Raw genomic sequence first — 27,451 nt, forward strand, 5'->3', positions numbered from 1 at the left:
AACAAAACAGTCTGGTTTGAAAAACTGCTATGGACATAACACCCACTGAAAAGCCAACATTTTTTGGTGGGGGAAAAAGAGTTTTTTCTAATGAATTTGTCACATAGATGGTCTAAATGGGGAGTGAGATGAGGTAGCATTCCCCAGGGTTCTGTACTTGGTCCTATTTCATTTATCTTAAATATGATTCCTCTTGAGAGACTTAATAATTAGTTCAGCCACATTTCATAGCCTTTCTTTGTGGATGATATCCAGTTTTACTGTTCTTTCCGGAAAAAGGATTATAATAAACTACAAAACCTGTTGGATTGTTTAACGAGCATTAAAACATGGCTGTGTAATAATAATTTACACTCAAACAGCCAGAAGACACCTCGGTTTTCTTAGGTCTTCTGTCCAGTCGAGTCTCAGAAACCTCAGGGTGTTGTTTGACAAGACTATTTCCCTGTAAGGTTACTCAGATAATGAAATTTTATTTATCATTTGAGAAACGTGGCAAAATGAAAAAGTAACTTATGTCAATCTGACCTGGAAAGGATTCTTCATGTTTTTATTTCTTCTTGTTTAGGTTACTGCAACCCCCTTTTTAAAATCTGTTTTAACTAACGTTCCCTAAATAGCCTTTAGCTCGTCTAAAACTCTGCAGCAAGACTTTTAAGCAGAATCAGTAAACTGACACACATCACTCCTCTATTGTCTGCTTTACATTAGTTGCCTAATAAATTCTGAAGTGATAAATTCAACTTTTCGTTTTACTTTTAGTAGGCCTTGTTAATACTGGATATTACTACCTTTCTGTGCTTGGTTTGGATTGTATATTGTCTTTTTGTAAAGGACTTTGCGCTTTTACCTTTAGAATGATCAGTGACGAGTTGTGCTTTTAGCTATTTCGGTTCACATCTTCAACAACCTGATATGTTTTTCCACTGATCTCAGAATAAGGAAAAATATATTCCCTTGCGTAGAGAAACTGATATTTGTTTTCTGGAGATAATGAGAAGAAAAAGAAATATTAGCAAATAAAGCCGCTCTCATCTCCGTACAGTATTGATTTTTGATTTGATTTGAAATGGTTTATTTCAAGCAATCAAATAGAAATAATACACAAAAACAATATAATCATCAGTTATACATTCATACGGTAACTAATCAAACTTAGGATAATTAGACATAATTAATAAATATTGCTTGAAACTGTTTCAGGAATTTTCATAGCAAAAATTTCATCAAGTATCAAAAGTTAAAAACATGTGCAAAGTTATGCTACATTAGGAAAGATTTTTGAATCAATTTATCAATTTTAGGAGCTAGTGAAGTACTATCATCAAAAGTCAATCAGAAGTATAAATGCACCCTTAGAAAAAAGTGTAAAGTGTCTAAGGCCAGTTGTTGGAAGTGTTCCAGAAACCCTTATCGGCTGTTTGCTAATAAGATTTTCTCATGACTGTTTGTTTCTGCGGGCCATGGAAGAACAGAGTTGGCTGGGCCAGAGCCAGATACATAACTGAACATCAAAGCTGGAGAGGCTCATTAAGCAAACTGACAAACTCAGGGGGGATCGGGCTTCAGAAGCCGGTGTTCACAGGTCCTTCGTGCGAGGCAGTCATGCCACTCAGTGGGATCGAACTTCATACCACCTTCCTCAAATTTGCACAAATCTGTACCCTTAGCCCTTACATTCATGCTCCAGATGCTTACTGATAAGAGCTCTTAGATCTCTAAATACACTGCAGGGTGGCTGCTTGGCTCACACCAGGGGTTGTCAGTTGGAGGGAATGGTTTTTAAGTTTGTTACAAACCCCGACAGTTGTGGTCTTTGATCACTGTTACAGTGCAATTTGGAGATGCACTCACATGAGGGTAAGAAGACTTGACTGAATGCCATTAACATACCACCAAGCATCCATTTCTGACAGGCAAAAGAGCATCGTCCTGTCACAATACAGCACTCTAAAAAGAGACTTTTACTCTTTAACGTCTACGTTAACAATTCACTTTATTATATCAGAGGCTTTGTTAGGTTGCTGGCCTAGAGCATCAACTGAGTGTTAACATAATACCATAGAGGGAAGACAACAACTACGATCTTGGACTCTGTCACAGGTTGAATGTGACTGGAGTGTGCACAGATGTGCACGCCCAGATAGCAGCTCCTTGCAGTAAGTTCAACTATTGTTGTTTCTTTGGGATTTCTGGTAAAGCCGGATGTCTGAGGCCACATTCATCACATCTCATCAACTTTTCTTTCCATGAATTGTTATTATCCTTCAGCCAATGGTCATGCAGAGACAATGGGCTTGGACTTCTGGGACTGACTCAAATTGTGACCTTGGCTTTGTGTTCACTAACCCAGCTGTCTTCCTGTTAGACTGTCTTCTGAGTTTGTTATCATAAAGTGATGTGGTTGATTTTGCAGGTTTTTTTTTTTAGAGGTTCAGTAAAGGAAAAAAAAATAGAAGACTTGAGGTGAAAAAATGCCTTCTTTCATAAAGCTGACTGACTTATTTGTTTAAACTAAGGCTAACCTAATGTTCTAACCTGGGTTTCTAGTCGTTTTCCTTTATTAGTAGTTTAATTTTCAAACCAGCCTAAAGGATGAGGTGAAAGTGCTGCTTCTGGTTTGGTCTGCATAGTTTTGAATAGGTCTTTTGCCATAGTAACAAATAATGGTTTGCCCCAATTGATTGCTTGACTGTAGATGAGACCAGGACAGAGCGAGTCTGACTTCACCTGTAAAATACGGCTTGATTCTGGCTCCGACAAAATGAAGTCAATTCAGGCTCTCACCAATCAGGAGTGAGCTTGTTGGAAGTCCACACCCCTACCACTGAAAACGGGCTTGGGGAGAATTCGTCAATCAAATGTTACGAATGTTCGACAAGAGACGACATACTTTTATAGAGGCATCTGAAAGGTCAGTTTATAACTTGAATAACTTGCAATACAGAAAAAATAATGAAAAAATTCTGGATTTTCAATATGTCAAAAAAGGTAGAGGATCGTTATTCTGACAAATAGAATGACTGATTAATAGCTGTTTATTTCTGAATAAAAGTCTATTTTGGCTTCTTGGAGCAGCAGGTATTCCTATTTAAAATGCAAAGGGGAAGGAGTCACTCAGCCCTCATAAACAGTAAACGGTTGATTGGAAAGCTTTTTAACATCTTTCTTGAAATTATGGATAAAAACCATCAACAATAATCTCTACAGAATGGACTTCTTTCCACATTTTTTGACTTTTTGTTCTTGCAGTTTATAACTGCTGAAGTAGAACGTTAAAACTATAATTTTCTCTATTCAAACAAGACTCCAAATGGTTGATACAGTGATTCAGGGTGGAACTCAGGAAGGGTGTGGCCACCCGTAAAATTCTATTGGCCATCCCTATGATCATTACAGAAGAGTCTCCTTTGATTTATTCAAATCTTTCACTTACTACTCCCATTGGGAAAAATGCTGAACTACAGATTAAGTTACTTTTCCATTTCCAAGAACAGACATTATTATAGATGTAAATATTACAGATACTAACTATTTAGGAAATGGTGCCAAACTGCAGCTTTTGAAGGCCTGCTACTGATTATACAGATCAAGGGTGTTTCACTGACAATTTTTGTAAGAGTTGTAAGTTGGAAAACAATTTGTGAGGCAAATGTTGCATGTGTTCTATCATCTAAAAAGTGGCTATATATGTGGGTCATGTATATATTGCTCGGTATATCCATTAATGGGTCTTCCTAACCTATATTGGTGCCGTAGGGTTGCTAATCCCAACCAAGGTAGTTTTGGGCAAAGGTTGGTTCCACCCTAAACATGTCACCAGTCTGTTGCAGGGCGTGTTCACTGCCTGTGTGTTCACACAGGAGCAAATTAGAATCACCAATCAACATGTGGCTTTGGACTTTGGGATGAAATCGGAGTGCCTGGAGAAAACCCACACATGCACAGGGAGAATATTCAAACTCCTCGCAGAAAGCTCCAACCCCGGATTCAAACTAGGGCCTTATCACTGTAAACGGAGAGTGCTAACCGCTACTCCACTGTGGAACCCACCCCTCACTCAGTACATCTAAACTGTGGTAAATATGAAACAAAAAGCAGACACAAAAGGATTTATTTTTATTTGATTTGATGTTAGTTATAGTTGAACTGCGCTTTGACAAGAGCTCATCTACATTTCGACACATTTCATTTATTTACATTTGTATTTGCTAAGCTACAGCCACTCTCTACTCGGCACACCTTGGCCATCCCCGTAAAACAAAACAAAAATGTGCTGGACACTCTACAGCTCATTAGACCTCAGAAACAGTCGGATCCTTATATGGAATGGACATTGTTCACTCCAGATTTGTGTAAACTGGATTTGATTGCAGAATGACTCCACCGAGGATTCTTCCTCACTGAAAAGTTATTCTGGGCACACCTCGCCTGTCATGGACCTGTCGTCAGTTTAAATCGGTCATGTACACCGGCGCTCCACTTTCACCCTCGACTGTGGCTTCTTTGTCTTGAATTGTTTTACTAGAACATAAAACCCATGCAGTGTTTGCACTCTGCCCTCAGATTGGCCGCAGAGCTGGAGCGCTTCCACAACCGCACACTTATGAGTGTAAAGGCTTCAGTGTCTGCACAGAAAAACCTGCCGTGTGGCCTGTGGCATCCTCATATGGAGACGTCAAAGAATGGCAGCTATACTCTCCGGAGTGTCATCCTGTTACCAAGGCTGTCCACTACTGGGGGATTTTCACACAACAAAATCAGTCCAATTTGGGTTTTGTCAGATTTCACAGCTTTAAGTCCAACAGTAACATGCAATAAGTGTGTTTTAGTGCAAAGGTGAAACCCATGCCGCTCTGTGCAGCATGTTCAGGAGTATATGCTGTTACTCTGTATTTTAAACCATGAAGTTGATCACTTCCTCGACAATTTTATAATACACTGCATATTTGCATGTATTTACGTGCGACCAAGCACAAAAGGTGATGGAAATTCATACAGCCAAGATGCACATTGTTGCACTACCAGCACATATTTTAGACAGATATTCTTTATTGTCCCTGGCTGGAAATTGCTTATATTTTAAGTGGATCCAAGGCTAAATATTGTTGTCATTAGTTATTAACCTAACCCTAATCCTTCCTCCAGGTCCATGCGGCCAAAAAGTAAGGTCAGCACTGGCCGCACGTACTTAGAAAACTACGTCCCCCCTGGGTGCCGGTCTCCTGGGCCCGGCGGTGCTCTCTCCGCTCGGGGAGGGGGTTCACATTACACCTGAGCCGGGGGTGTCCGTGTCCCTGGGGGTGGGTTCTGGTCCTTGCCCCTGGGCGCTGGGCCCCGCCAAACTTCCAACAGTGGCCGAGCCTGGTCGGGCCATGTTTACAACACCCCTTGTGGGCCCCCCTTTTTCCCCGGGGTGCTCCCCTCCTGGGTGGGGGTGGCTGGCCCCTGCCTTGCTCCTCCCTGGACCAACCGTGGGCCGGGTGGGTGGCTGCCTGGAGCGCGGAGCGGGTCTCCCTTGGGGGGTCTTGGCTCGTACCTGGGGTTGGGGCGGGGGGATGCCTGGAACTCCTGGGTGGTGATGGGGTGCTCGTCTGGGGCTGTGGGTGCCCTTCTCGGGTGAGGCCCTGCGTTGGGCTCTTCCGGTCCGGCGGGGGGGGCTGCTCTCCTGGTTGGGCTGGGGCGCCGCTCTCTTTCCCCCGTGCTCCCTGCTCTCTGGCTCTGGGGGCCTCGCGGCGGTCCTGCTGGTCTTGGCCTGGGTGGCGAATTTGGTCGCCCGGGGGGCGGTTGTCCCCTGCCTGCTGCCGTGTGGCGTTGGGGGGTTCCGGCTGCCGCTGCCTCTGTGGCGGGAGTCTGGGTGTGGGGGTGGCTGGGCGCTCCTCCTCCTTCTTTTCACATTCCACCATCCATTTTAGAAGAACATAAACACTCACCTGAGCACAGGTGTTAGCTCACCTTTGCACTAATTGTTTGCATGATTGAATGAATGAAAGATCTCACACTAGTTGGTTTTAAAGGCATAGGTATGCGTGTGAACACTATCTGTTTTGTGTACATGTTGACATGTGGACATTTTTACAGCTAGCAGGTGTGTTGATAATATTTCAGTGTGTGTGTGGACGGGCCCTGCCCTTTTTGTACTGCATCTGAATGATAAACAACCAGTAAACTTGTCTGCTCTATGCTGCTTCATGGTCTTACCCCCCCCCCCCTCCCACTATCACCCCCCCCCCCCCCCTCTAACATACCTCTCTCTTCTTCCCTCCTTTCCTTTTCCGTCCGGTCCAACACCAAAGATTTTCAAACATGATTGAAATTAATAAAGTTTGGCCTCAATTACAAAAGGGGTTTATTCAGTCATACCTTTGGTTTGTCTGAGGATTAATAACCCCTCTTGTTAAAGTAAAATATGTCCAACACAAGAGGCCCTCAGCTCTCATCTGTCTGCCTAGCTGTTGGACAGGACAAGTAAAAAAAAAAAATAAAAAAAAATACTACGTGCGAATAGTCACTTTCTTTATAATATTCTGCGCTCCAAGGTATTATTGTTTAATTTGTTTTTACCATTTCTGTGTTTTTTTACACAGTAATGACTACTGGAGTTTGGTTATTTATGGAAGAAGGACCCATTTTTACACACCCATGGAAAAAAACACATTTCTGCTGTGGTGCTTAAACAGTTTTACACATGGCATATTTGATCTAGGAAATTTTTACAAGTATTTTACTGTTTGCTGGTATTTTGTGGTTAATGCCATTTAAAGTCCCACTCAGATCAACTTTTGATATTTTTTAAAAGCCTTCCCACTGATTGGGGAAAAATGGCTGCTGCTGCACCAGTTTCTGAAGACGAGAGAGAGATGATTTTACAACGTCTTCAGAATTTTAAACCTCACTGTGTGAGAAACTTGGTCGCACTATTTGACTCTGAGCTAAATTTGATCCCACACATTAAAAGTATTGTTAAGACAGGATTTTATTATCTTAAAAAACATTGCCAGAGTCCCCTCATTCCTCTCTCTTGCCAGCTTAGAGGTGCTGATGCATGCTTTTATTTTTTAGTCGTTTGGATTATTGTAATGCCCTGCTCTCTGGTTTACATAAAAAAAGTCTCTTTCAACTGTTACAACTGTTGCAGAAGTCTGCGGTGCAAGTTCTGACGAGAACCAGGGGGTGGGAACACATTACACTCATTTTAAAATCGCTGCATTGGCTCCCTGTGCGTTTCAGAATTGATTTTAAGATTCTTTTAATGGTTCATAAATGTTTTAATGGTCTTGGGCCTTCTAATTTAATGATCCTCTTTTAAAGTGTAAGCCCTTGCGGACCCTGAAGTTGTCCGGTGCTGGCCTTATAGTTGTCCTAATGTGAGGACCAAAACTGTGAGGCTTCGTTCTGCGGTCCTCGCCTGTGGAACAGCCTGCCGGAGAGCCTCAGGGTCGCAGAGACGGTAGAGATTTAAAAAAAGAAAAGGCTCAAGATCCATCTTTTTAATTTCACTTTTAGTTGATCTTACCTGCCTATTTATTCTATTTGCTTTAGTATATGTTAGTTTATGTTTTTCATTTTATTTTATGCACTCAATTTTATGTTTTTATATACATCTTATATATATACATTTTTTTTAGCATATTATTATGATTCTAGCCCCAGTGTTTCTTGTGGGGATGTTTTCTGCAAGGACTAGCCGACTTGGTCAGTGGTTGTTGCCGCGGTTGTTGCCCCTGCTGGGGTGGCTGAAGTTTAACATTGCAGCCTCACGGCTGTGAAGTGGACCACGTTGCTGTCCAGGTTTGGGTGGGCACTGTGGGGATGTGGTGAAGAGATTCCCAAAAACCTTTTCCTCACAGCGGACCCAAGCCTTAAGTTTCTTTTAAAAGTTACTTTTAGAAGTATTCATTGAATGTGGGGTCATGGGTCGTATGTGTTAACGGAGGGGAGTGGGAAGGGTGAAGGCTGGGTTGGGTTTTTATTGTAATATTGTTTTTTTGTTTTAAAATTTAAAACGCTTTGAGTTGCGCAAGGCATGAGAAGCGCTTTTTCACAAATAAAGTTTGATTTGATTTAAAAAAAAAATTGCCAAATTAAAAAACCTGTTGTTTTCTCTAACATAGTTTTTTCAGAGCAACAGTAATTTAATAAAAATTCACCTCTGTGGGTGGGACCGTTGACATGGAGAATTTTGGAATACATTGCAGAATGAAGAGAAGCAGGAAGCTTGTGGCCCACCCAGCGTATTTTCTTTTTCACAAATAAGCTCTTTTTTAAACTGCATTTTGTCATCTGCTCCTGATTCACAACAATTTTATTAAAGAAATACTCAGAAAGGCAGTTTTGAGCTTAATTATCTTAACACACGTTCTTCATCATTAGAAAAATGCAACAAATATATGTTAAAAACACCAAAACACATTTTAAAACATTCTGCCACGCCTTCTACAGTGAAATAAAACACATTGCTTTAAAAGATAAAAGTGTATGAATAACGTTTAAACTTTCTTTTTTAATATGCAAATTGCAAAAGTGAAATTAAAAATGAACTTCTTAACCTTTGAGCTTAGAAAAAACAACAACAATAACAAAAATGGATGAAATTAATTATAACTTACAACAAACCAGTCTAGGTGTGTTGGAAAGGGTGGTGTGCAGAAGCCCAGCTTATTTAAGCCTATTACTTATACTTGTCACTTTACAATAGACTCCTCATAATTATAGCAAAATAAAACTCTAACTTAAAAAAAATTACAACAGTGTTTTTGTATGGTTATCATCACTATCTTGTTCACCTCATCACAATTCCCATACACACATGGACTCATCACACACATCCATCTCCACTGTGCTGTGAAAAAAAAAAGATTTTTTTCAAAAGTTTTTTGAAAATATAAACATTTTGACTGTATGCATGTCCAAGATCCTTCTATATAGTCACCAAACTCTGACACACAAACCTTTCCAAGTGGTTTGCACCAGAGCAGTTAAAAAACTGACTACAGACTACATGCCTTCTCATTGACTGTATTTTTCTTTGAAAGGTTGGTTGGTAAGAGATATTGGAATTTTTTATGTGTAAATACTGCAAAAATGGTTGGTTTATGTATTTGACTAAATAAAAAAAAGCCATAAAATATGTTTTACAGTTGAGGCAGATACTTTCACATTGTCATGATCTTATATTTTTTGTCTCAAAATCTTTTATACTCTTCAGTGTCCCAATCTTTACTCAAGCCTTTAAATGATAACACTGAAAACAAGCATGTTCAGTTGTGGAAGGTATTACAGTAAGGTCCCCATGTCAATCATAAATGCCAGCTGATTCTAAGTTTACAAGTGCAAGCAATAATGTCACAAAAACCTATTTAACCCTTGTGCTATCTTAGATGACCCCACCCTTACATTGACGTGTTCTCCCTACCATGACAAAGGTGGATAAAGGCGGAAAGATTTCATGTAATCCATGAACACCAGTGAAGATCACAAATCATTGAAGAAAAAAGGTTCAGAGCACTGTCTAGTGGGTCTAGATGACCCAACTCCCAACGTTAAAGTGCCTAGGATAGCACAAGGGTTAATAGGGTAAAAACCTTTCAATAACTTCAAACGTGCATTCACTTTTGTACGGCTGTGGTTGCCATCAGAGTTCATTTCTGAATCTGCTTTTCAGCTATGAAAGCTCAACCAAACTCGGTGCAGACCGAGCAGGAGAACTCAGAACCACGGTTTGGCGGCGAGTCCAGAGTACACTTCCAAGTGAATTTCATTTCATTGTGAATCTGATGCTCTCTACATCCACCACATAGACCGTGAAAAACCAAATGGATTCATTGACAAAGGAGCCATGCAGTGTGTGTGGAAGAAAAAAGTTTCCACCCAGAAACCCCCCACAAAAAACAGTTAGAAAATGTCTCAAGGGCACACTAGGAGGTGCACCACTTAAGAAAATATGATGGTAAAAACTGGAAAGTTTTATTCTCTGCTTCAGTCTTTGGTTATGTCCTTTGCATGGTGAGTCGGAAAAGCAAACTAAATCAAAAGAAGATCGAATCTGATTGCTTTTCTCTACCAAGTTAAATTAACATCTTGATGTTTAGCGTTTTTAGATCAAATTGACAAAAGAACACGCTGCGGCGGGTTAATGTCTTTGATGTCGTAACAGTTTAAATGGAGGGTCTCTTGTTAGGGGGGCTTAATGATGTAGTGGTTAGTGCTGTCACTTCACAGCTAGAAAGCTGTGTTTCAAATCCTGCGTGGACTTTGCATGTTCTCCCTGAACACTCTACATCAGTGTGGAGTCAGTGCATGTGTGGGCTCTCTTCTGGGATTCTGGTTTCCTCCCACATTCCAAGAACAAGCTTAGAATATTGGTAAGTCACTCTAAATTGTCCCTTAGGAAGGAATATGCGGTGCCCTGTGGTGGCCCATCCAGTGTGTGGCCTTGTTTTTGCTTTATAGTAGCAGGGATTGGCTCCAGCAACCCCTGTGGCCCTCCATAAAACTAAATCAAGATAGAAGATGTACGAATTTGCTGATGTCTGATTTTGACTAAGGATAAATGATAAGGTTAGACACAAAATATTTGGAGTTTGTTCAGATTTTTGTTTCCATGAGCTGTTATTGTACAATCTTAACACGTATATGTTTAATTAGGTGTTTGTGGGAGGGGCTGAGTTACTGGCTGCACTGTCAAGTGATTTCTGAGAAAAGTAAAACAGAAGCCGCATTTCTCATCTTCAGAACTGCCCTGAATTACATTAATTGTGCAAATGGTTGAAGAGTTACGATAATCTGAAGAATGTAAATGCTTAAGCTAAAGATCCAGTGTTAAAAGGGTTAACGGAAATGTTTCTTAACTAGTTCTGAGATACGTTGATAGCTTGTAGCTTGAGTGTGTCTTTGTGATCCCAATGAAAAAAGAAAAACACATTTGTGGTTTAAAAAACAAAACCAAAGAATTAACCTAATAAATAAATAAATTACATATTTAAAAATTATTTGCAGATGTATTAAAAATATTTGAATAGCAGAAAAAAATCAGTGCAGTTTACCTAATTACAAGTAACATTATTTTTATAAATTGGTTTGAGAAATGAGCAATAAATAAGAATTTTATGTTGATACCTTAAATATTAATACATCATATTCTTTTAATGCAGGTTTAAAAGCAAACATTGTTAAAGTAAAAATAATTAAAAACAATTACATTTTTTTGCAGTTTAACAGTTAAAGATATTTCATTTCAACAGTTAACCTTTGGGTTTCACTCAGTTTGAAACACTGTCTAAACAGGCTTTTTGATTGATTTGGAAAAGCTCGAAAAAGAAGCAAAAAATGGTGTTTTGATGTTTGTCAGATGTTTTCCATGTGGGTCCTGTGTATCTCCAGCTGACGATGCCGCTGCTGGCAGAGAAAGCGGCGAAGCATCAGATAAAGAAGGTGCTGGCCCGTGCACGGTTACGCACAGGTGAGGAGAGTGTGTATCTCAGGTGTATTTTAGCGTGACGGTAGCACAGCAGAAGAGCAGATGAACCAGATAAGAGGATCATTAGTTTATAAAACATCTCATCTGCACAACTGGGGCTACATTAAGGAGCACTGTGGGTACTTTGATAGATTGCTGCTCTGCAGATCCTCTCTTCTCTATACAAGCATTCTTTTAAAAAATTTTATTCTGAAATTTTTATGGTTGCAACATATATTCTAGCTAATTTGCACTGCATGAGTGGTCCAAAAATGGACTGAGGCTGTGAGATGTCATGAAGGTTTTTCCCAAATCTGGATCTGTTCTTAGTTTGATATAACTTGCATTAATATAACACATCTGTCAGACATTCTTGTGACGCCATGGCCTCCAGAAGGTGCAACTAATTTGGGGAAGACAAGTTAAACTCATTAATATTGTAATTAAACTACGTAATACTATTTAACCTAAGAGTGAAAAATCTGATTTATATCGAAAATACACACCTGCTGTTCTACCTTTATATCATGCTTTTCTTAAGCCTTTCTGAGTAAACTGTATCCATTTGTAGGAAAATATACTACCTTTGGCCCACTAAAGAACAACATTTTTGTTAATTTTTCCGCATTTTTTCCTACCCAGAAGTAAATCGACTCAATCTCCGAGGCTCTGGCTTTTGCTCCTTGTGGATGCCGCCCATTTCATGGCGTCAACCTAGAGCCGCCCACGGCTGCGTGTCTGCGTTTCGCCCTTTTTTGCATAAATACAACTTGTAAGTTTTGGCTAAGAGGGCCAGTTTGATTGGTTTATGGATCATTTAACTGACTGAATTCTGTTTTTTCATGTAAATGACCAGAACTAAGTCATAGTATACCAGTGCCCTTACTACTAATAATAAACATAAGTGCAAAAACCTTCATTTCCTGATGACACTCAGCTATTTGTTTTGGTAGGATGACAGGCTTGTATGAAAGACCAAAAGGCATGTCGTAGTTTAACGCTCCATAGCTAAATTAATATGAGACTTAATCTATCATTCCACGTTAGTCTTTTCCAAAACATCTGCGGGACATCTCCAGTTAATTCTAAACGGACACTCTCTCCATCCAAAGGGGTGCTTGACGGCCTTTTTTTTTTTTTTTAAATAAAGGGATAGTTATAGTTAGCATAGGCTAGTGTTTTTCAACCAGTGTACCACGACACAGTAGTGTTCCATGAGAGATGGTCGGATGTGCCGCGAGAAATGATTGATTTTCACTGATCTAAAAACATTTATGATTACCATAATGTCAGCTCTGTTTTCACCAAAAAAGGCTTAGGTTTCACTCTGAGTAGTTTGCCAACAGCTCTGTGGAGCTCTTCAAATTTTCACAAATCCTCTCCAGCCCCAAAGCAAATGGTTCCTGGATCTGATTTTGATTATATGTTCTTATGGTGTTTTCCTGATGATGGAGGTCACATGTAAAGACAATAAAGCTCAAAACTGCATTTCTGAGTATTTCTTTACTTAAATCATGAATCAGGAGCAGACAATAAAAAAGCAGTTTGAAAAAGCGTATTTGTGACGTAAAAATGCACTGGGCGGAGCCACAAGCTCCCTCCCCTGCTCTGCAATGGGGAAAGGAAGAGGGGTGGGATTGCTCTGCACCAATGGCCCAAAAGTCGGAGGCGAATTTTTAATGAACTAGTGTTGCACCGCAGAAACTAAGTCCTAGAAAACGACACAGGTTTTTTGATTTTGGCTAAAAACGGCACAATTATAATTAATAGACCACTGGAAATGCTTTGAAAACAGATCGATGAATGGGACTTCAAGTTGGAGTCGGGTAGTATGTGGAAAGTATCTATCTATCTATCTATCTATCTATCTATCTATCTATCTATCTATCTATCTATCTATCTATCTATCTATCTATCTATCTATCTATCTATCTATCTATCTATCTATCTATCTATCTATCTATCTATCTATCTATCTATCTATCTATCTATCTATCTATCATCTATCTATCTATCTATCTATCTATCTATCTATCTATCTATCTATCTATCTATCTATCTATCTATCTATCTATCTATCTATCTATCTATCTATCTATCTATCTATCTATCTATCTATCTATCTATCTATCTATCTATCTATCTATCTATCTATCTGTGTGAAATAGCAGTGTTTGTAGGGAAAAAGAACAAAGAAACCAATGCCTTATGCTGACCTCCACACCCTTTCATGTATATTTACATTTACTGTGTATTATTGCCCTCCAAGTTTATGCAGTTCTGGTCTACTGGGACTATTTACCCAAACTGTGGCTGCTGCTGTCATCATCTACAGCAGAATAAACTTCTGCTAAGGTTTTGTTGATCTCACAACAACACGCTCTTGTTATAAATTTCCCATCATGCTCTTTAGGACACTTCAGTCTTTGAGTAATCATGTGGTTCAACCATTGATGACAAACAGTGGGGGTGCAGACGGACAAACTAGATGTCTAATAGGCCTGACTCTCCAGCATTGGCACAAATCCAATGTAAAACAAAGATTTTAAAATCCAGGACATTGAGTGGCATTAACATGGCAGATACAAACTCATACACTAACCCAGAAATGAGCTGCTTTTTAAAAAAATGTCTCCACATTTCTTGAGCAACATCTGGTTACGTTGTGTCACTGAGCTTATGCTTGGTTTTCCTGCTGGTTTGAATTCGCCACGCTTCAAACAGCATCACACAAACAATGTTTTCTTCTGACGCTGTTGACACGCATCCTATCATCACATCGCTTTTTTTTACTTATTCCATTTTAATTTCATCTAGTTTTTCGTGCCAGGAAAAAAAAGGTGATGCTCCACAGTGGTTTTCATTCTGCTCGGTTCATTTGATTTACGTTGAACAAGTGTTGCTCTGGAACATTTATGCTGGATGCATTAAACACAATCAAGATCAAAGCAGAAAAAACACCTGTTTGTTGGGTTGGCTGAGCTTATAAATAAAACAACAAAATGGATGTGGACGTTATATACTAATGTCACGATTTACAGCATTTGCAATCTAATTTGTTCAGTTTGTTTGGTTTGGTTTGTTTACTTGTTTTTTTGTTGTTGGTATTCTTATGTCAGGATTGCAAAGTTTTGCTGTTTAATTCTTTGATTTATTAAAACCCTGCTTTGAGTTTGCATACATTTGTATAAAGCAAAACACTATCTTGGAACAACGCCACTGGTAAACAGATATGACCCTTCTCACTCGTGAATTTCACAAACTTTTGCAGATGTTCAGCAGTGTTGGAAACTCTTGAAAAAGTGTTCGTTTGCACTTTTGCTGCAAAAGAAAAAAAAATAGAAAAGTATCTCTCTTTTATCTGTTTATTGGCCTGATTCATGAAGATCCAAAAAAAGAAGGCCAACCTGCATATGCTGTTTGCTAAGCATTAGCAGATGAGAAGGTGCCCCAGGGTCTAGGAGCCGGGGCATCTCAGAGTGGCAAAAGAATTGATTGAGAAGAGAAGCAGGGTTTAACCCTTGTGCCATCTTATAGGGTCCAGATGACCCCACCCTTACATTGACGTGTTATCCCTACGACAAAGGTGGATAAAGGTGGAGAGGATTTCAAGTCATCCATGGACACCAGTGAAGATCACAAATCATTGAAGAAAAAAGGTTTAGCGCACTGTCTAGTGGGGTCCAGTTGACCCCACTCCCATTGGTAAAGTGCCTAGGATAGCACAAGGGTTACACAAGAGAAACATATAAAGTAAAAATGAGACACTGACAAAGTTAAAAGGACATAATAAACAACAGGTTCATTTGTCACGAATGGCTCCATATTTGCTCTGAAGGTCCCACTCTGACCATCTTTTGATCTATTGTCAAAGTGTTCCCAGTGGTCTTTTAATCATGAGAATGCTGTTTTTAAACAAAATCATGTGTTGTTTTCTAGGACATAGTTTCTGCAGAGCAGCAGTTGATCATTAGAATTTTGTCCATCACCCATCTGTTCACACACTCTCCCGCTATTTACAGCCCCTCCAAACCCCAACCTAACATTATCGATGCAGCAAAACTGGTGACCAGGAGAGCTTTTGGCCCGCCCAGCATATTTCTATGTCTCAAATATAATCTTTGTTAAATTACACTTTTTCATCAACTCCTGATTTTTACTATGTAACCCTTGTGCTATCCTAGGCACTTTAACATTGGGAGTTGGGTCATCTAGACCCCACTAGACAGTGCGCTGAACCTTTTTTCTTCAATGATTTGTGATCTTCACTGGTGTCCATGGATTACATAAGATCTTACCACCTTTATCCACCTTTGTTATGGTAGAGAGAACACATCAATGTAAGAATGGGGTCGTGTAAGATAGCACAAGGGTTAAAGAAAGACATACTCAGATATTCAATTTTAAACACAATTTTCTTTTTTATATGTACTCCATCATGATAAAAATGCGACAAGAACATGTTAGAAAACACAATTTGGAGTGGGTCTTTAACTCACCCATAAGCTCCAAAATTGTTGCGCTGGATAAGAAACAGGCTCAATGACTCTGTTTCTGACTTTTTCCAAGTATCTAAAAGAAGAGATAAAAAATGATCTCTCCATTGACCTATCAGTATGAACCTCTGTTCTGTTTGAGTGTTTTTAATTGATATTACTTCCTGTTTCGGGAAGAGTAGAATCAATGTTGGTATTTTTCATCTACCTAATTGCCATCTCTTGCCTTAGCAGAGTAACATTGACCAAAAGACAAGAAAGACTGTCAGATTATACCTCTGTAAGGTGGCTTCATCTGTGGATTCTAGCCTTTTGATAATGGCAGCCCAAACACCTCTACCTCAAAACAAAAACTACTGCCATGTCTGTGCCAGTTTAAACTCATGCACCTGCCTTCCAGACATGCAAAATAAAGATGCTAAAAAGAAAAATCTGCATCTTCGAGTTTTACCCTGGTTCTCAACCAGAAAAAGATTTAAAGCCTCCTTAAGATGAAAAATAATTGATTTTACCTGGTGGTGGAGTAGAATTGGGTCTCTATTCTCAAATGAGGAAAAGATGGAGCAGAACATTGACTAACTAATAAGTGCAACCAACCAGCAGACCCAACCCACCAACCGACCAACCAACAAAAAAGCCTTTATAAGAGCATTTATTTATTAAAACATTTTTTAGGAAATTGATACAGAAAAAGCTAAATATCTTGTTCTCGTTCATTGTGGTTTTTAATTCATCATTCAATCTCTGTTCTAGGCCTTATCTTTGGCTAAAAACTGTAGGTTGTAGGCAAACAGGAAAGGTCAGGGATCTTGGAAGCTGAATTGATTTTTTCCCCGCTGGACAGCTGGACTTAATTTTGGAAATGAGGTGTGAATCTTAGCCATCTAGTGGGGACTAACAGAATTACTGCTAATAATGATCTCACGGCAGACCCAGGACAGGCTGTAGATGTAGGTCTATCAAACCCCTCAAGTTCCTCCTAAATGGTTTTGAGGGGTCTGAAAGATGGTTAAGAAGCTGGGCCTCCAACCTGAATAGCAATAGCTAATAGATGGTTGGTATTTAGTGATTTACTGAGAATGAATAATCAATGTCAGCATAGCTGGCTGCCCTGATTCAGAGAGGCCTGGCCTCAAGCATTTATGGAGGCATTTGTTGGAGACCCTGTTTCCAGTGCGCGTGGACTGGGTGTGCCCATGGTCTTGTGGTATTGTGTGAAAATAACTTTGCGCACAGCAAACGTGTGACAGAACCGCTTACATTTGTATTTAATTTAGATTGGGAAGGGAACCCAGACCGAGAGATCTGTCATAGCTGAGAGAGGAGGAGAGCTCTGCACCCTCATCTCCATAATGACTTCCAGTTGCTCGTAAAAACACATATCCATGGGAAGCCAGGACAGGCCAGCGGCCATGAGAAGCTCCTAAGATGGCCCAGCTGGCCCCATGCGCTGGATCTTGTGTATTTCTGTGTGCTGGCAGGGCCGTGGTCTCATTCGGACTTTGAGCTCACAGAGAGAACACTAGCTCTTACATGAATTGGCTTACAGCTCAAAACAAAAGCAAGTTGCTTTAAAAGAAATTCCAACTTTTACAAGGACTTTCTCACGTTAACATCAAATATCTTTCTCATTTTTACAAGGCAACAGTTTCCATCTAAGGTTTGGTTAGCCAACAATACACTGACGGCTTTGTAGCATGTTACATATGGGCTCACAAAGAATGTCCTCATGAGAGGACTGCGATCGGGAAAATCTGAAGTTGTATTCCATTCTATGTGGATTGAAAATCTCTTCTGCAAAAAGTTTTAGTTAAATTTAAAAGGATTTTAGATGCACAGCTGGAAAAAAACTGTAAAGACTCATTCTGATAAAAATTGTGCTTTTAACATGTCCTTGTGGCATTTCTCTTGTGATAGAGGACATAATTAAAGAAAGTGAAGTTTAAAATTGCATTTCTGAGTATTACTTTATTCAAAATGTTGAACCAGGAGCAGACGAAAAAATGTCATTTAAAAAAAGGCTGTAATTGTGACAGAAAATATGCTGGGTGGGCCTCAAGCTCCCTGCTCCGCACCAATGGTCCTGCTTCAAGTCAAAGGCAAATTTCTGATGAACTCCTGTCACTCTGCAGACACTGTGTCCTAGAAAATGACAGGTTGTTTGATTTTAGGCTAAAAACTGCAAAATCATAATAAAAAGACCACTGGGACCGATTTTACAATAGATCAATAGATGATCAGAGTGGGACTTTAAAACTTTGTCTCTTGATGCAAGCTGTGAACAGGAAGATGCCAGCTGCAATAATCAAGAGGCTGTTTGTCATCTTCCTTTCTACTTTGTAGTAGAATGTTTGTCAGGCCTGCTCATTCCTAATCCTCTAGATCTACCACTCTGCCGGTTTCCAGCTCTCACTGCACTGCTTGCTGCTGTTTACTTGAACCAGGTGTGTTCATTCAATCAGAATGTGGAGACATCTGATTGAGCTAATCAGCAGTTAGCAGGGCTTGAAGATCTTGAAAACAGACAGGGTGATAGACCTCAAGGACCAGGAATGAGGAGCCCTGTTGTATAGTATTCTATCATCCAAATGTTTCCTAACTTTGGTAAAGTATTTGTATCACATAAATCCACTGCTCTTCTGGGCTCTTGATCCCGACCTGTCTAGCAACTTACCCAAAAATTCTGCCTTAAGGATAACAGACCACGAGTGCATTACTAAGATTCATTGTGGATATCCCTGTGTATTTCTTTGACTTACAACTTGAAGAAAACATGACCTGAACTTTGGAGGAAGGAAACTTCTGCTCAGAAGTACTTGCATCTCCACACCACCAGGAGGAGCCCTAATCTTATGCTTCAGATCTTTACCTGAAGCAACAAATAGAAGAACCCACCTTTGGAAACGGGAACAGTAAAACGGATTAACTTCTTATTTTTTTCATGTGTCATCTCATTTGGAGTTGCCTGTCACTGCTTTGCCTCCATTAGCATGGAGTTCGGGAGATCGCTGTGCGTCTTCCTCTATACAGCAATTTAATCCCCACTAAAACTTTTTACTCCAATTTCTGGATTTTTGATGATTGTGGGCTGTCCGAGCCATTGTGTGGTTACATGAAACAAAGATAAACGTATACAATACCACTTACTCTAATACATCTTTGGCTATACCATAATTTTGACATACCCTAAATGGTAATGATAATAAATTGTAGATGGTGTATATTCATATAGTGCTTTACTACCTTCCTTTAATGCCAAAAGTGTTTTACAGTCCCATACACCCATACACACACTCATATTCACACACTGATGATGGTTCCGCTACCAAGCACTGGTGCCAACCTAGCATTTCCACACACGAGCGGGCACGGTGGGAACTGAACCTGTGATCTTCCGATCGAAGGTTGACCGCTCTACTTCTGCAGCATATATGATATATAAAGATTTTGTCTTTTATCACTTTCCGATAACTCAATGAGCAAGTGCTGCTGATGGCCAAAATTGCTCATGGGTAATGTCTGTGTTAGAAAATACTATTACAGCTAGCTGACCAGTTTTTGCAATTGCTGTTAACATGCTTGCATTGGACGTAGCTGAGTGACACTATCTGGATGTATTATTCACAGAGCTTCTGTTCATTAACATACATAAAAATTTCCATCAATTTCTGCACAGAAATGGATGACGTATGCAGTAAGATTACTTTTATGTTAGCATGGAGGTTCTTTTCAGTTTTACTTTATGTACCTTCTGCAGATATATGGTCTCGTCATTCCAAACATTCTTGCTAGTATTTTGGGTATGGCTAAAAAGGTGGTTGCAAAATTGAATACAATTTAATTTCCTCCCGCCCTCTAAGAGTAATAAAACGTGTTAATAATAAACCCTTCACAACAGTGTCTCCAGTTGTTAGAGATATTAACTTTCACCAGGGAGGCAACAAAAAAAGGATTGTTTTTGAAAAAGTTTGAATGGCCGGAATATGACATTATCAGACCTGCTTTTACTTTATTAATTTGAGTACAGAAATTTTCATTATTTGTTTTTTTAAATGTTCTTTTGCTTGTAAAGGTCATGCAATCTTATGTGAACTTTAACTGAATTTAAATCTAAATTAAGAGTAACTGCGATGGACTGGCGACTGATCCAGAGTGTACCCCTTCTTCACCCAACAGGATAGGCTCCAGCAAATTTTTGACCCCAACATGGATGCAGAAAATGGATGGATGAGTGGATTCAATGTGGCATTTCTGCAGTAAAAATGTAATAATACTGAAAGAAAATAGTTTGTAGAAATTGCAAGTACTTGCGTCCATGATGCAGTGAGCCATTCCAGCCCAGTCCGATCCGATAGCTATTTAACAAAATGATTATGTTCATGATTTTTAAACTTTTGTTTTCCTTTTAAATTAGTTTACCCACAAAAATATTTGAACAATTTTACCATTTCTCAGACAATAACTCAAGCTCCTAATAAATTGTATTTCCTTTAACAAGATCTCCACACACTTATCCATCCTTCCAATCAACATGACGAGATACTATTTACTGTAGAATTGAGTTGTGTGATAAAAGCTTAGTAAAGACAGGCAAAAGCCACCAATACAAAAAGACGAATTTGTGTTTGACGTTCAGACTTTTCAGGCCTGTTTGGACTTCTTCAGAAAGTCACCGCATTCCTCTGGCTAAGAAAATTTGTGGTCAGCCACACAGTTTTATGATGGGAGAGCACGTTACAAGGCAGGAATGCCAAAGAAATGACTGATATTTATGCTAACGGTTAGTGTGTGTATGCCAGCTATCATTTGATGAGTAGAATGCTAAATGTTTAGTACATTCCCTCATCTAGACTGCTGTCATTCCCGTGTGATAGAACGCGTCAAATAGCATCAATGGAATCTTAGAACATTAGGAGAGTGTGTTTGATGGACAGGTGGGTGGGAGATTTAAAAGAGCTGTGTCCTTGAAGAGAGTTATGGGACGTTTGACATCATGTGCCTTTGGCTGCATGTGTTGAGGAGTGAAAACATTCTTTTGAGTCTTGACAATGTCACAAAAAACACAAAATCCTTTTTTGAAAACCACTGCATGTAGATTCTGGGGTTTTGAGAGATTCAATTGTATCACTAAAATACACTAGCTAAATCTGCTTATTTATGAACTGCGTCAATGCAGAGCCTAAAGCTTTGCATTTTGTGAATTAAAAAAAAACATAACGGGGTTGCTGGACACTATCCCAGCTACTGTTGGGTGAAGGCAGGGCACATATAGGTCACAAGTTCGTTTGCAAGCCCACACACTCACACACATATTTATGCACTAAAAACAATCATTAATATATATATATATATATATATATATATATATATATATATATATATATATATATATATATATATATATATATATATATATATATATTTTATATTTTTTGGAAAATATAAATATTAAATAGTGGCTCGTGTAAATAGCTTTAGGCTAAAACATAGCTTTTAAGACTTAACCTGCCACCACACCCTCACAGCTCTGATTGTTTGGACTGTTCGAAACAGGCCAAACCCAAGACAACAATGCAGAAAAATGAGCTTGTGCAGAATGCACCAGACCAAAGTGAAGTGGATAATGTCAAATGACAAGAGTTGTTGGCAGCACTGAGGTGCACAGAGAATAAATCAGGCAGAATGCATTAGTGAGGAAGGGGTTAGATCATCAGTCCTGTTCAATAAAATCAACTTTTCCCATTTTTTTAAAAGCCAAACATTTATAATGAGGATGCAGTGGCAGGATGGCAGTGTCTAGACCATGGAGGTTTGTGCCATGAATGATGACCTCTGGATTTACATCAATAGTCAGGTAACTTTTGTAAATATTCTGAAAAGGCTTTCTCAGAGCCCTGCCTCTTTATTCTTTTGCATAAAACGGGTTAAAACAAAGCACAAGATAACTTGCAGTTGCAGTCAAAAATACAACTGCCACCGGGCAATGGGGAGGTATTGGGAGAATCTTAAAGATTTTCTTCCGCAGTCCAATTTTTTGAAAATCACGTGGACATGAATGAATATGGCAGCAGTCAGGCGACCATCAGGCGTCACTCAGCCAGGGAAGATACCATTGCGATACTGGGTGACAGCTGGGTGGTCACAGGGTGGTGGGGGCCCGATCGCCGGCCAGCAGAAGCTCTGACAAACAGGAAAATCCATAAAACCAAATATAGATCTAAAAAAACCCAAACACCTATAAATTCCTGCACAACTTTACACCTTAACCCCAACTCACTTATGCAAATAGCTGAGCTCGAACTAATCTTTGATGCCAACTCAATGTTATCAAGTAATCAATCAATAATTGAAACTGACAAACTGGTCGATTGAGTTCACCAGCTTGGTTAAAAAATTAACAGCTTCTTGGTTTAAACTAACTTTTACAATAACACAACTCAGTCCCATCCCTACATTTGAGAACTTGAGGAAAATCCTAATGACCTGGAGATGCCAGAGCTTATATTTCACTGACGATTGGACACTGTCAAATGCACACACACACACACAAACATTTGCCCACACACGGAGCTGTCAGAAGAATTATAGACAGCGTGGAATTTATTGTTATTGTCATAACCTGGGAGTCAGCAGTGGTTAAATGTAGCTAAAATAAGAGTGTTTTAATAAGCCCTGATTTAAAGTAGGACCCCCGGAGGAGGTGCACATACAAACACACGCTATTAATTTTGGAATAGTACCTCCTCGACTTTCTTAATCTCCCACACATTCACTCCGATCCACCTTGTTGGGCCGCGCGGGGGTGTGCAAGTGGATTTATGGGAACTTTTTCCAATTGCCCGTCTCAAGTTGCAGGAATCTTTGCCATTACTGCAAAGTTATACGAGTGTGTGCACAATGCCGTGTGCAGTTGTTGCAACTCGAAGGGTCAAGTCTCTGTGTCTACATCCAGCAGGCGGCCATGACAAACACTAAAACTTTGAGTTATTACCTGCCTGCTGGTTTCTCACTGTGTTTCTCATGTAAATTTGCTACTCCGTAAAAGCAGCTGCTAGAAATAGGATATTAAGTCATTTTGATTATCTATAATTTATGTGAAATAATGCCTAGAGCAGAATTATTTCCATTGGGAATGGAGTCATGTATAACTGTTGCTGTCATATTAGTGTTGGTTTCTAAAGTGTGAGGATTGTGCCCTTTGGTTTAGTTTGTCCTGTCATGTTTTCACTTCACTTTCCACTTCACTGTTTGTCACTTTCTTGGTTGAACGAGACAGAATTCAGATTCTTAATAATATCTTCCTGACTGCCAGCAATGTAAATGTAGAGGTCATCTCTAAAGCAGCATATCTCCTAACCACTGCAAACCCATTTAACTCCTTTTGGCATATACAGAAGATATTTGGGGCTTTTTTCAATTATACCAAGTGTGAAGGGATGGAACTCTGGGAATTGTAATTTGTATCGACCTAAAATTGTCTTTGCCCCCCCCCCGGCATTAAGGATATTATTAAAAAAATCAAAATGCAAATGCCATGCTGTTTATCACTTAAAGGTAAACCATTTAGGAAAAAATAAGTGGACAAATAAAGGTCAAACATTGTTAATTCCGAGCAACAAACTACATGATAAGTTAATGAATACTCAAACCTTTCTTTTTAAACGTTTTTGCTTTGATGTTAAAACATTTCACATCAAAATAGAGAAGAGTTGTCTAGTGTCTGCATGACAAATCAATCTGGCTCATCGCTTTCCCTCCAAATGTTCTCCAATTTAGTAGTGAGAGGTTTTTGTTTTGTAGTGCAAGCTGCCTGAGAGATAAGTAGTTCTATCACTTAGAAAGTATGATGTCTAATTATATTTTTTTGCAAACACAGGAATCGCTGATATTTTTCCATTTCCATTTTTTTCATGGTGGGTGGTTTAAAGGATCATTGGAAATCTGTGCAATCACAGAACTGAAAATTGTGGTTGTTTTGAGTATATCAAACATAAATAATTCTATACAGCACAATTTTAGATCTTCTATTTATTATTTATGCTATGAATTCAGGTAAAGTAACCCTTCAGTGCTGGATACAGCTGAACCATCAACGCTTACTTGATTTTACTTTTATTTTTCTTAGATTAACAAGTTCTTCCAACGGTTAGCTCCAAACATTTCAGTGTTATTGGGTTGATGTATTTATATTCCTCAAGGAGAAACTTAAAAAATCAAAATGTGCTGTAAAAGTCAAGACAGGCACTTGCTTTAAGAACTTGAAGAACGCTTCTGCAACTGTTCAAATGGAACTCCTTTCTATTTATGATTAGTAAATGAGTAAAAACAAAGGCAGCCAGCAAAACTAAATTGTCCCAGCGATAGACAAAAAAAAGAGTCTGATAGTTGTCACTAATTAATTTTTTACGCTGCCAAAGGAGCCCTCTGAATGAGTCAAAAACTCTAAACGTGTGAAAAATTGTCTTTAAACCTGCCAAAAAATAAAAAATAAATAAATTACCAATGTTGTAAGAAAAATGGTCTACCTAGAATTCTTATTTTAAGAAAAAAGATTATTTTGCTATTAATAAACTTTTCTTTTTTTTTCAAAGACAGAAAATAAGAATTTCTTTCTTAAAATAAGTTTTTATTTTTATTTTTAGTAAAGATTGAGTTTTTACTGTATTGTGTCATCAAATATTTCTTAGCTTTTTCAGTTTCTAGTTAAATGCAGCATAGGGGTCTCAGTTTTTCAGTCAAAGGGTTAGGTGTGTGTGAATGTGAGTATCATCTTATAACCTTTGTTCACTGAATTATTTTTAAGTGTGATACAGCCTTGATAATTCAACCAATCAGAATCAAACATGAATAAAAGTGGATCAAGCTTTGACACCTGGGGAACCCCACCTGTTATTGCTCAAGGTCACCCCAGTAAACGTATAGGCTACAGCTGCCTTTGCCTATTTTTTAAATTTTGTTTTGTTTTTTCTATATGCGCATTTATAATGTTTGTTCACCCTAACTTGGTTTCTATATGAGCATAAAAAACAAAAAAAGACACACACAGGGCTTATTACTGTTATTGTGGTTTGGTCTTATATGTGTGTTTGATATTAATTAATTGTTTCTTTATTGTGCAACTAAATGTGAATTTCTGTAAATTGAAAAATGTGCAACAAAGTTTATTGGAAAAAAAGTATAGGCTACAGCTGAAGCAAATGTTACTGTGACTAGGCTAAAGTGTTAGTAGTGTGTAAGAACAAAACAAAAAAACAAAACACACACAGTCCGCTACATGTTTAAATAAGGTGCTCCGGATTATGAGGCAGTTGCTTTTGAAAAAAAAAAAAAGGCTTTTAAGTGTGCCTTATAGTGCGGAAAATACTGTAAATAAGGCATCAGAAAATAAAGTTAACAGAACATTCACAGGACAAACATTTGATTTCTCTCTTATTCACCCTCTTTTAATGGTTCCTGCCATGGACAGCCCAGCTTTCTTTTTCAGTTCCTTCCTGAGCTTCCAAGCTGTGATTTGCGGCTTTACAGAATTACAGTTTTCCAGCCTTGTTAACAACGATTAGACATTTAACAGGAGGGTAGATAACAGTGATCTCATTCTAAGCTGTAAAACAGTCATCAGTATCTTATTTGCTGAAGATGTATATGCCATCAAGCTGAATCAATATCTCATGTCCAGAAAATCTTTACAAGTCTGTGAGTCACCGAGTGCATCAAGCTCTGGTGTGATTGAAAAGTCCTTGAGTTCTGCAGTGGAAAATGTTTGTTTTTTGATCGTTTTGTCTGTAAGCATGAGAGCTTCAAAAGCATAAATGACTATGAAAAGTACCTTTTTTAAAATGAGGATTTTTTTAAAACTTATTTTACTGTTTAGTGCTAAATAAAAATTCCTTATAAATGTATGAAACAACAAAGGAGAAGTGAAGTCATTTAAACAGATGCATAAAGCTGCCAAATTTACAAAATAACAGACTAAAATCTAGATCAGCTCGTGAAAGTATTCAAAACTAATTAAATAAATATGAGAGAAAAAATATTAAACGACAGTTAACAATTTGCTGAAGAGACTGTTGTTAAAAAACTGGGAAAAAATAAGAATTGTAAAAAAAAATATTTTCTAGTAAATATTTTTTCATCCAGGAACTGCTTCTTGTGTATAATTAAAACTTGGTTAAGAAACAGCGCAATTAAAAACATTGGCATTTGCCGCCTTAACACCCGCTATGGAGTCCTGATCCATCCATCTTCAGAACCTGCTGAATTTCTCTTGGGGTCATGGGGGTGCTGGAGCTTGTTCCAGCTGGATTGAAAGGTTACACCAGTCTGTTGTAGGGCCACACACATTCATACCTAGGGAAAATTTCAATATACCTATTAACCTATGAAGCATTTTTTTGGAGTAAAAATACAAACTCCAGACAGACAGGTCCAAATGAAAATTTTCTTGCTGAGAATGCTAACCACTACACCAATGAGCAAGCCTGCAGTCCTGATATTGGAATTATTGTGTTCCAATTTAAAAAAAAAAAGTACTAGTGGAACATTTTAAAACTGATTTCAAGAGCAATTTTACGCTGCAGTAGAATTGTTTGTTGAGGATCAACAAGATTTTCAGGGTGGGACCTGGAATATGTCCATGAACCAAGCTCTGGTTGTCTTATTTCTTCATGAAATTGAGAAATGAGGCTTTTTCTTTTACAGCCTTGAATCCAGTCTACATGTATGAAAGACTTGGTGTCATATAGAATTTATAAAAAATGGCATAAAAAAGACAATTGTTAGTTTCTACTTTATGATCATTTACAGTGGTTGGCACTTAAGTGTTGCCGCTACCCACACATTACTACCAAATCTATGTCTCTGATTGGTCACCAGTTGGAATTTCAACTGGTTGAACTTCCAGCGTGTGATCAGGGAATGCCGTTTTGTATGTAGAGCCCACGACTGGACTTAAAAACTAGCATAGCACCGCGTGAACGCAAAATTTCTGAACGCTGAAGTGTTGAGTCTAAATGGCTTTACATAGACTTTTCATTGAAAGTGGCCACTTGAAGTTGAGTCGACGCAGCCGGCGAGTAGATACCTTTTTAGCTTAATGTGCAATATATATGGCATAATTTCAAAAGTAGACCATTCATTGATGGTGCACCTGTAAAGTGTGTAAGGTACTCACAGTCAAATTATTTGGAGGCAGAAGGTCAAAGGTTTTTTTCACAGGACATGAGTGGACTCTGACTTTTACCTGTACTCTTGACCTAAAGGTTCAGAGTACTCTGTCTATTTGAGGTTTGGTTGGCCATGGATTGAAAAGATGTTAATGATGGAGAACTCAATCCTTGGTTACTAAAACTGGCAAAGGTTTTGTTTACATCTTAAAGTGGTGTACAGTGGCTTAATGTTTTCTAAATGAGCTGCATTTCTGCTGCTTGGTCAGACTTGAGAGGTGAACTTATTCTCCAACACTGGCACTCTGCTGCATGCAGTCATTACAGCATACTTA

Source organism: Oryzias latipes, chromosome 5 (genome assembly GCF_002234675.1).
Source record: "Oryzias latipes chromosome 5, ASM223467v1".
Lineage (NCBI taxonomy): Eukaryota > Metazoa > Chordata > Actinopteri > Beloniformes > Adrianichthyidae > Oryzias > Oryzias latipes.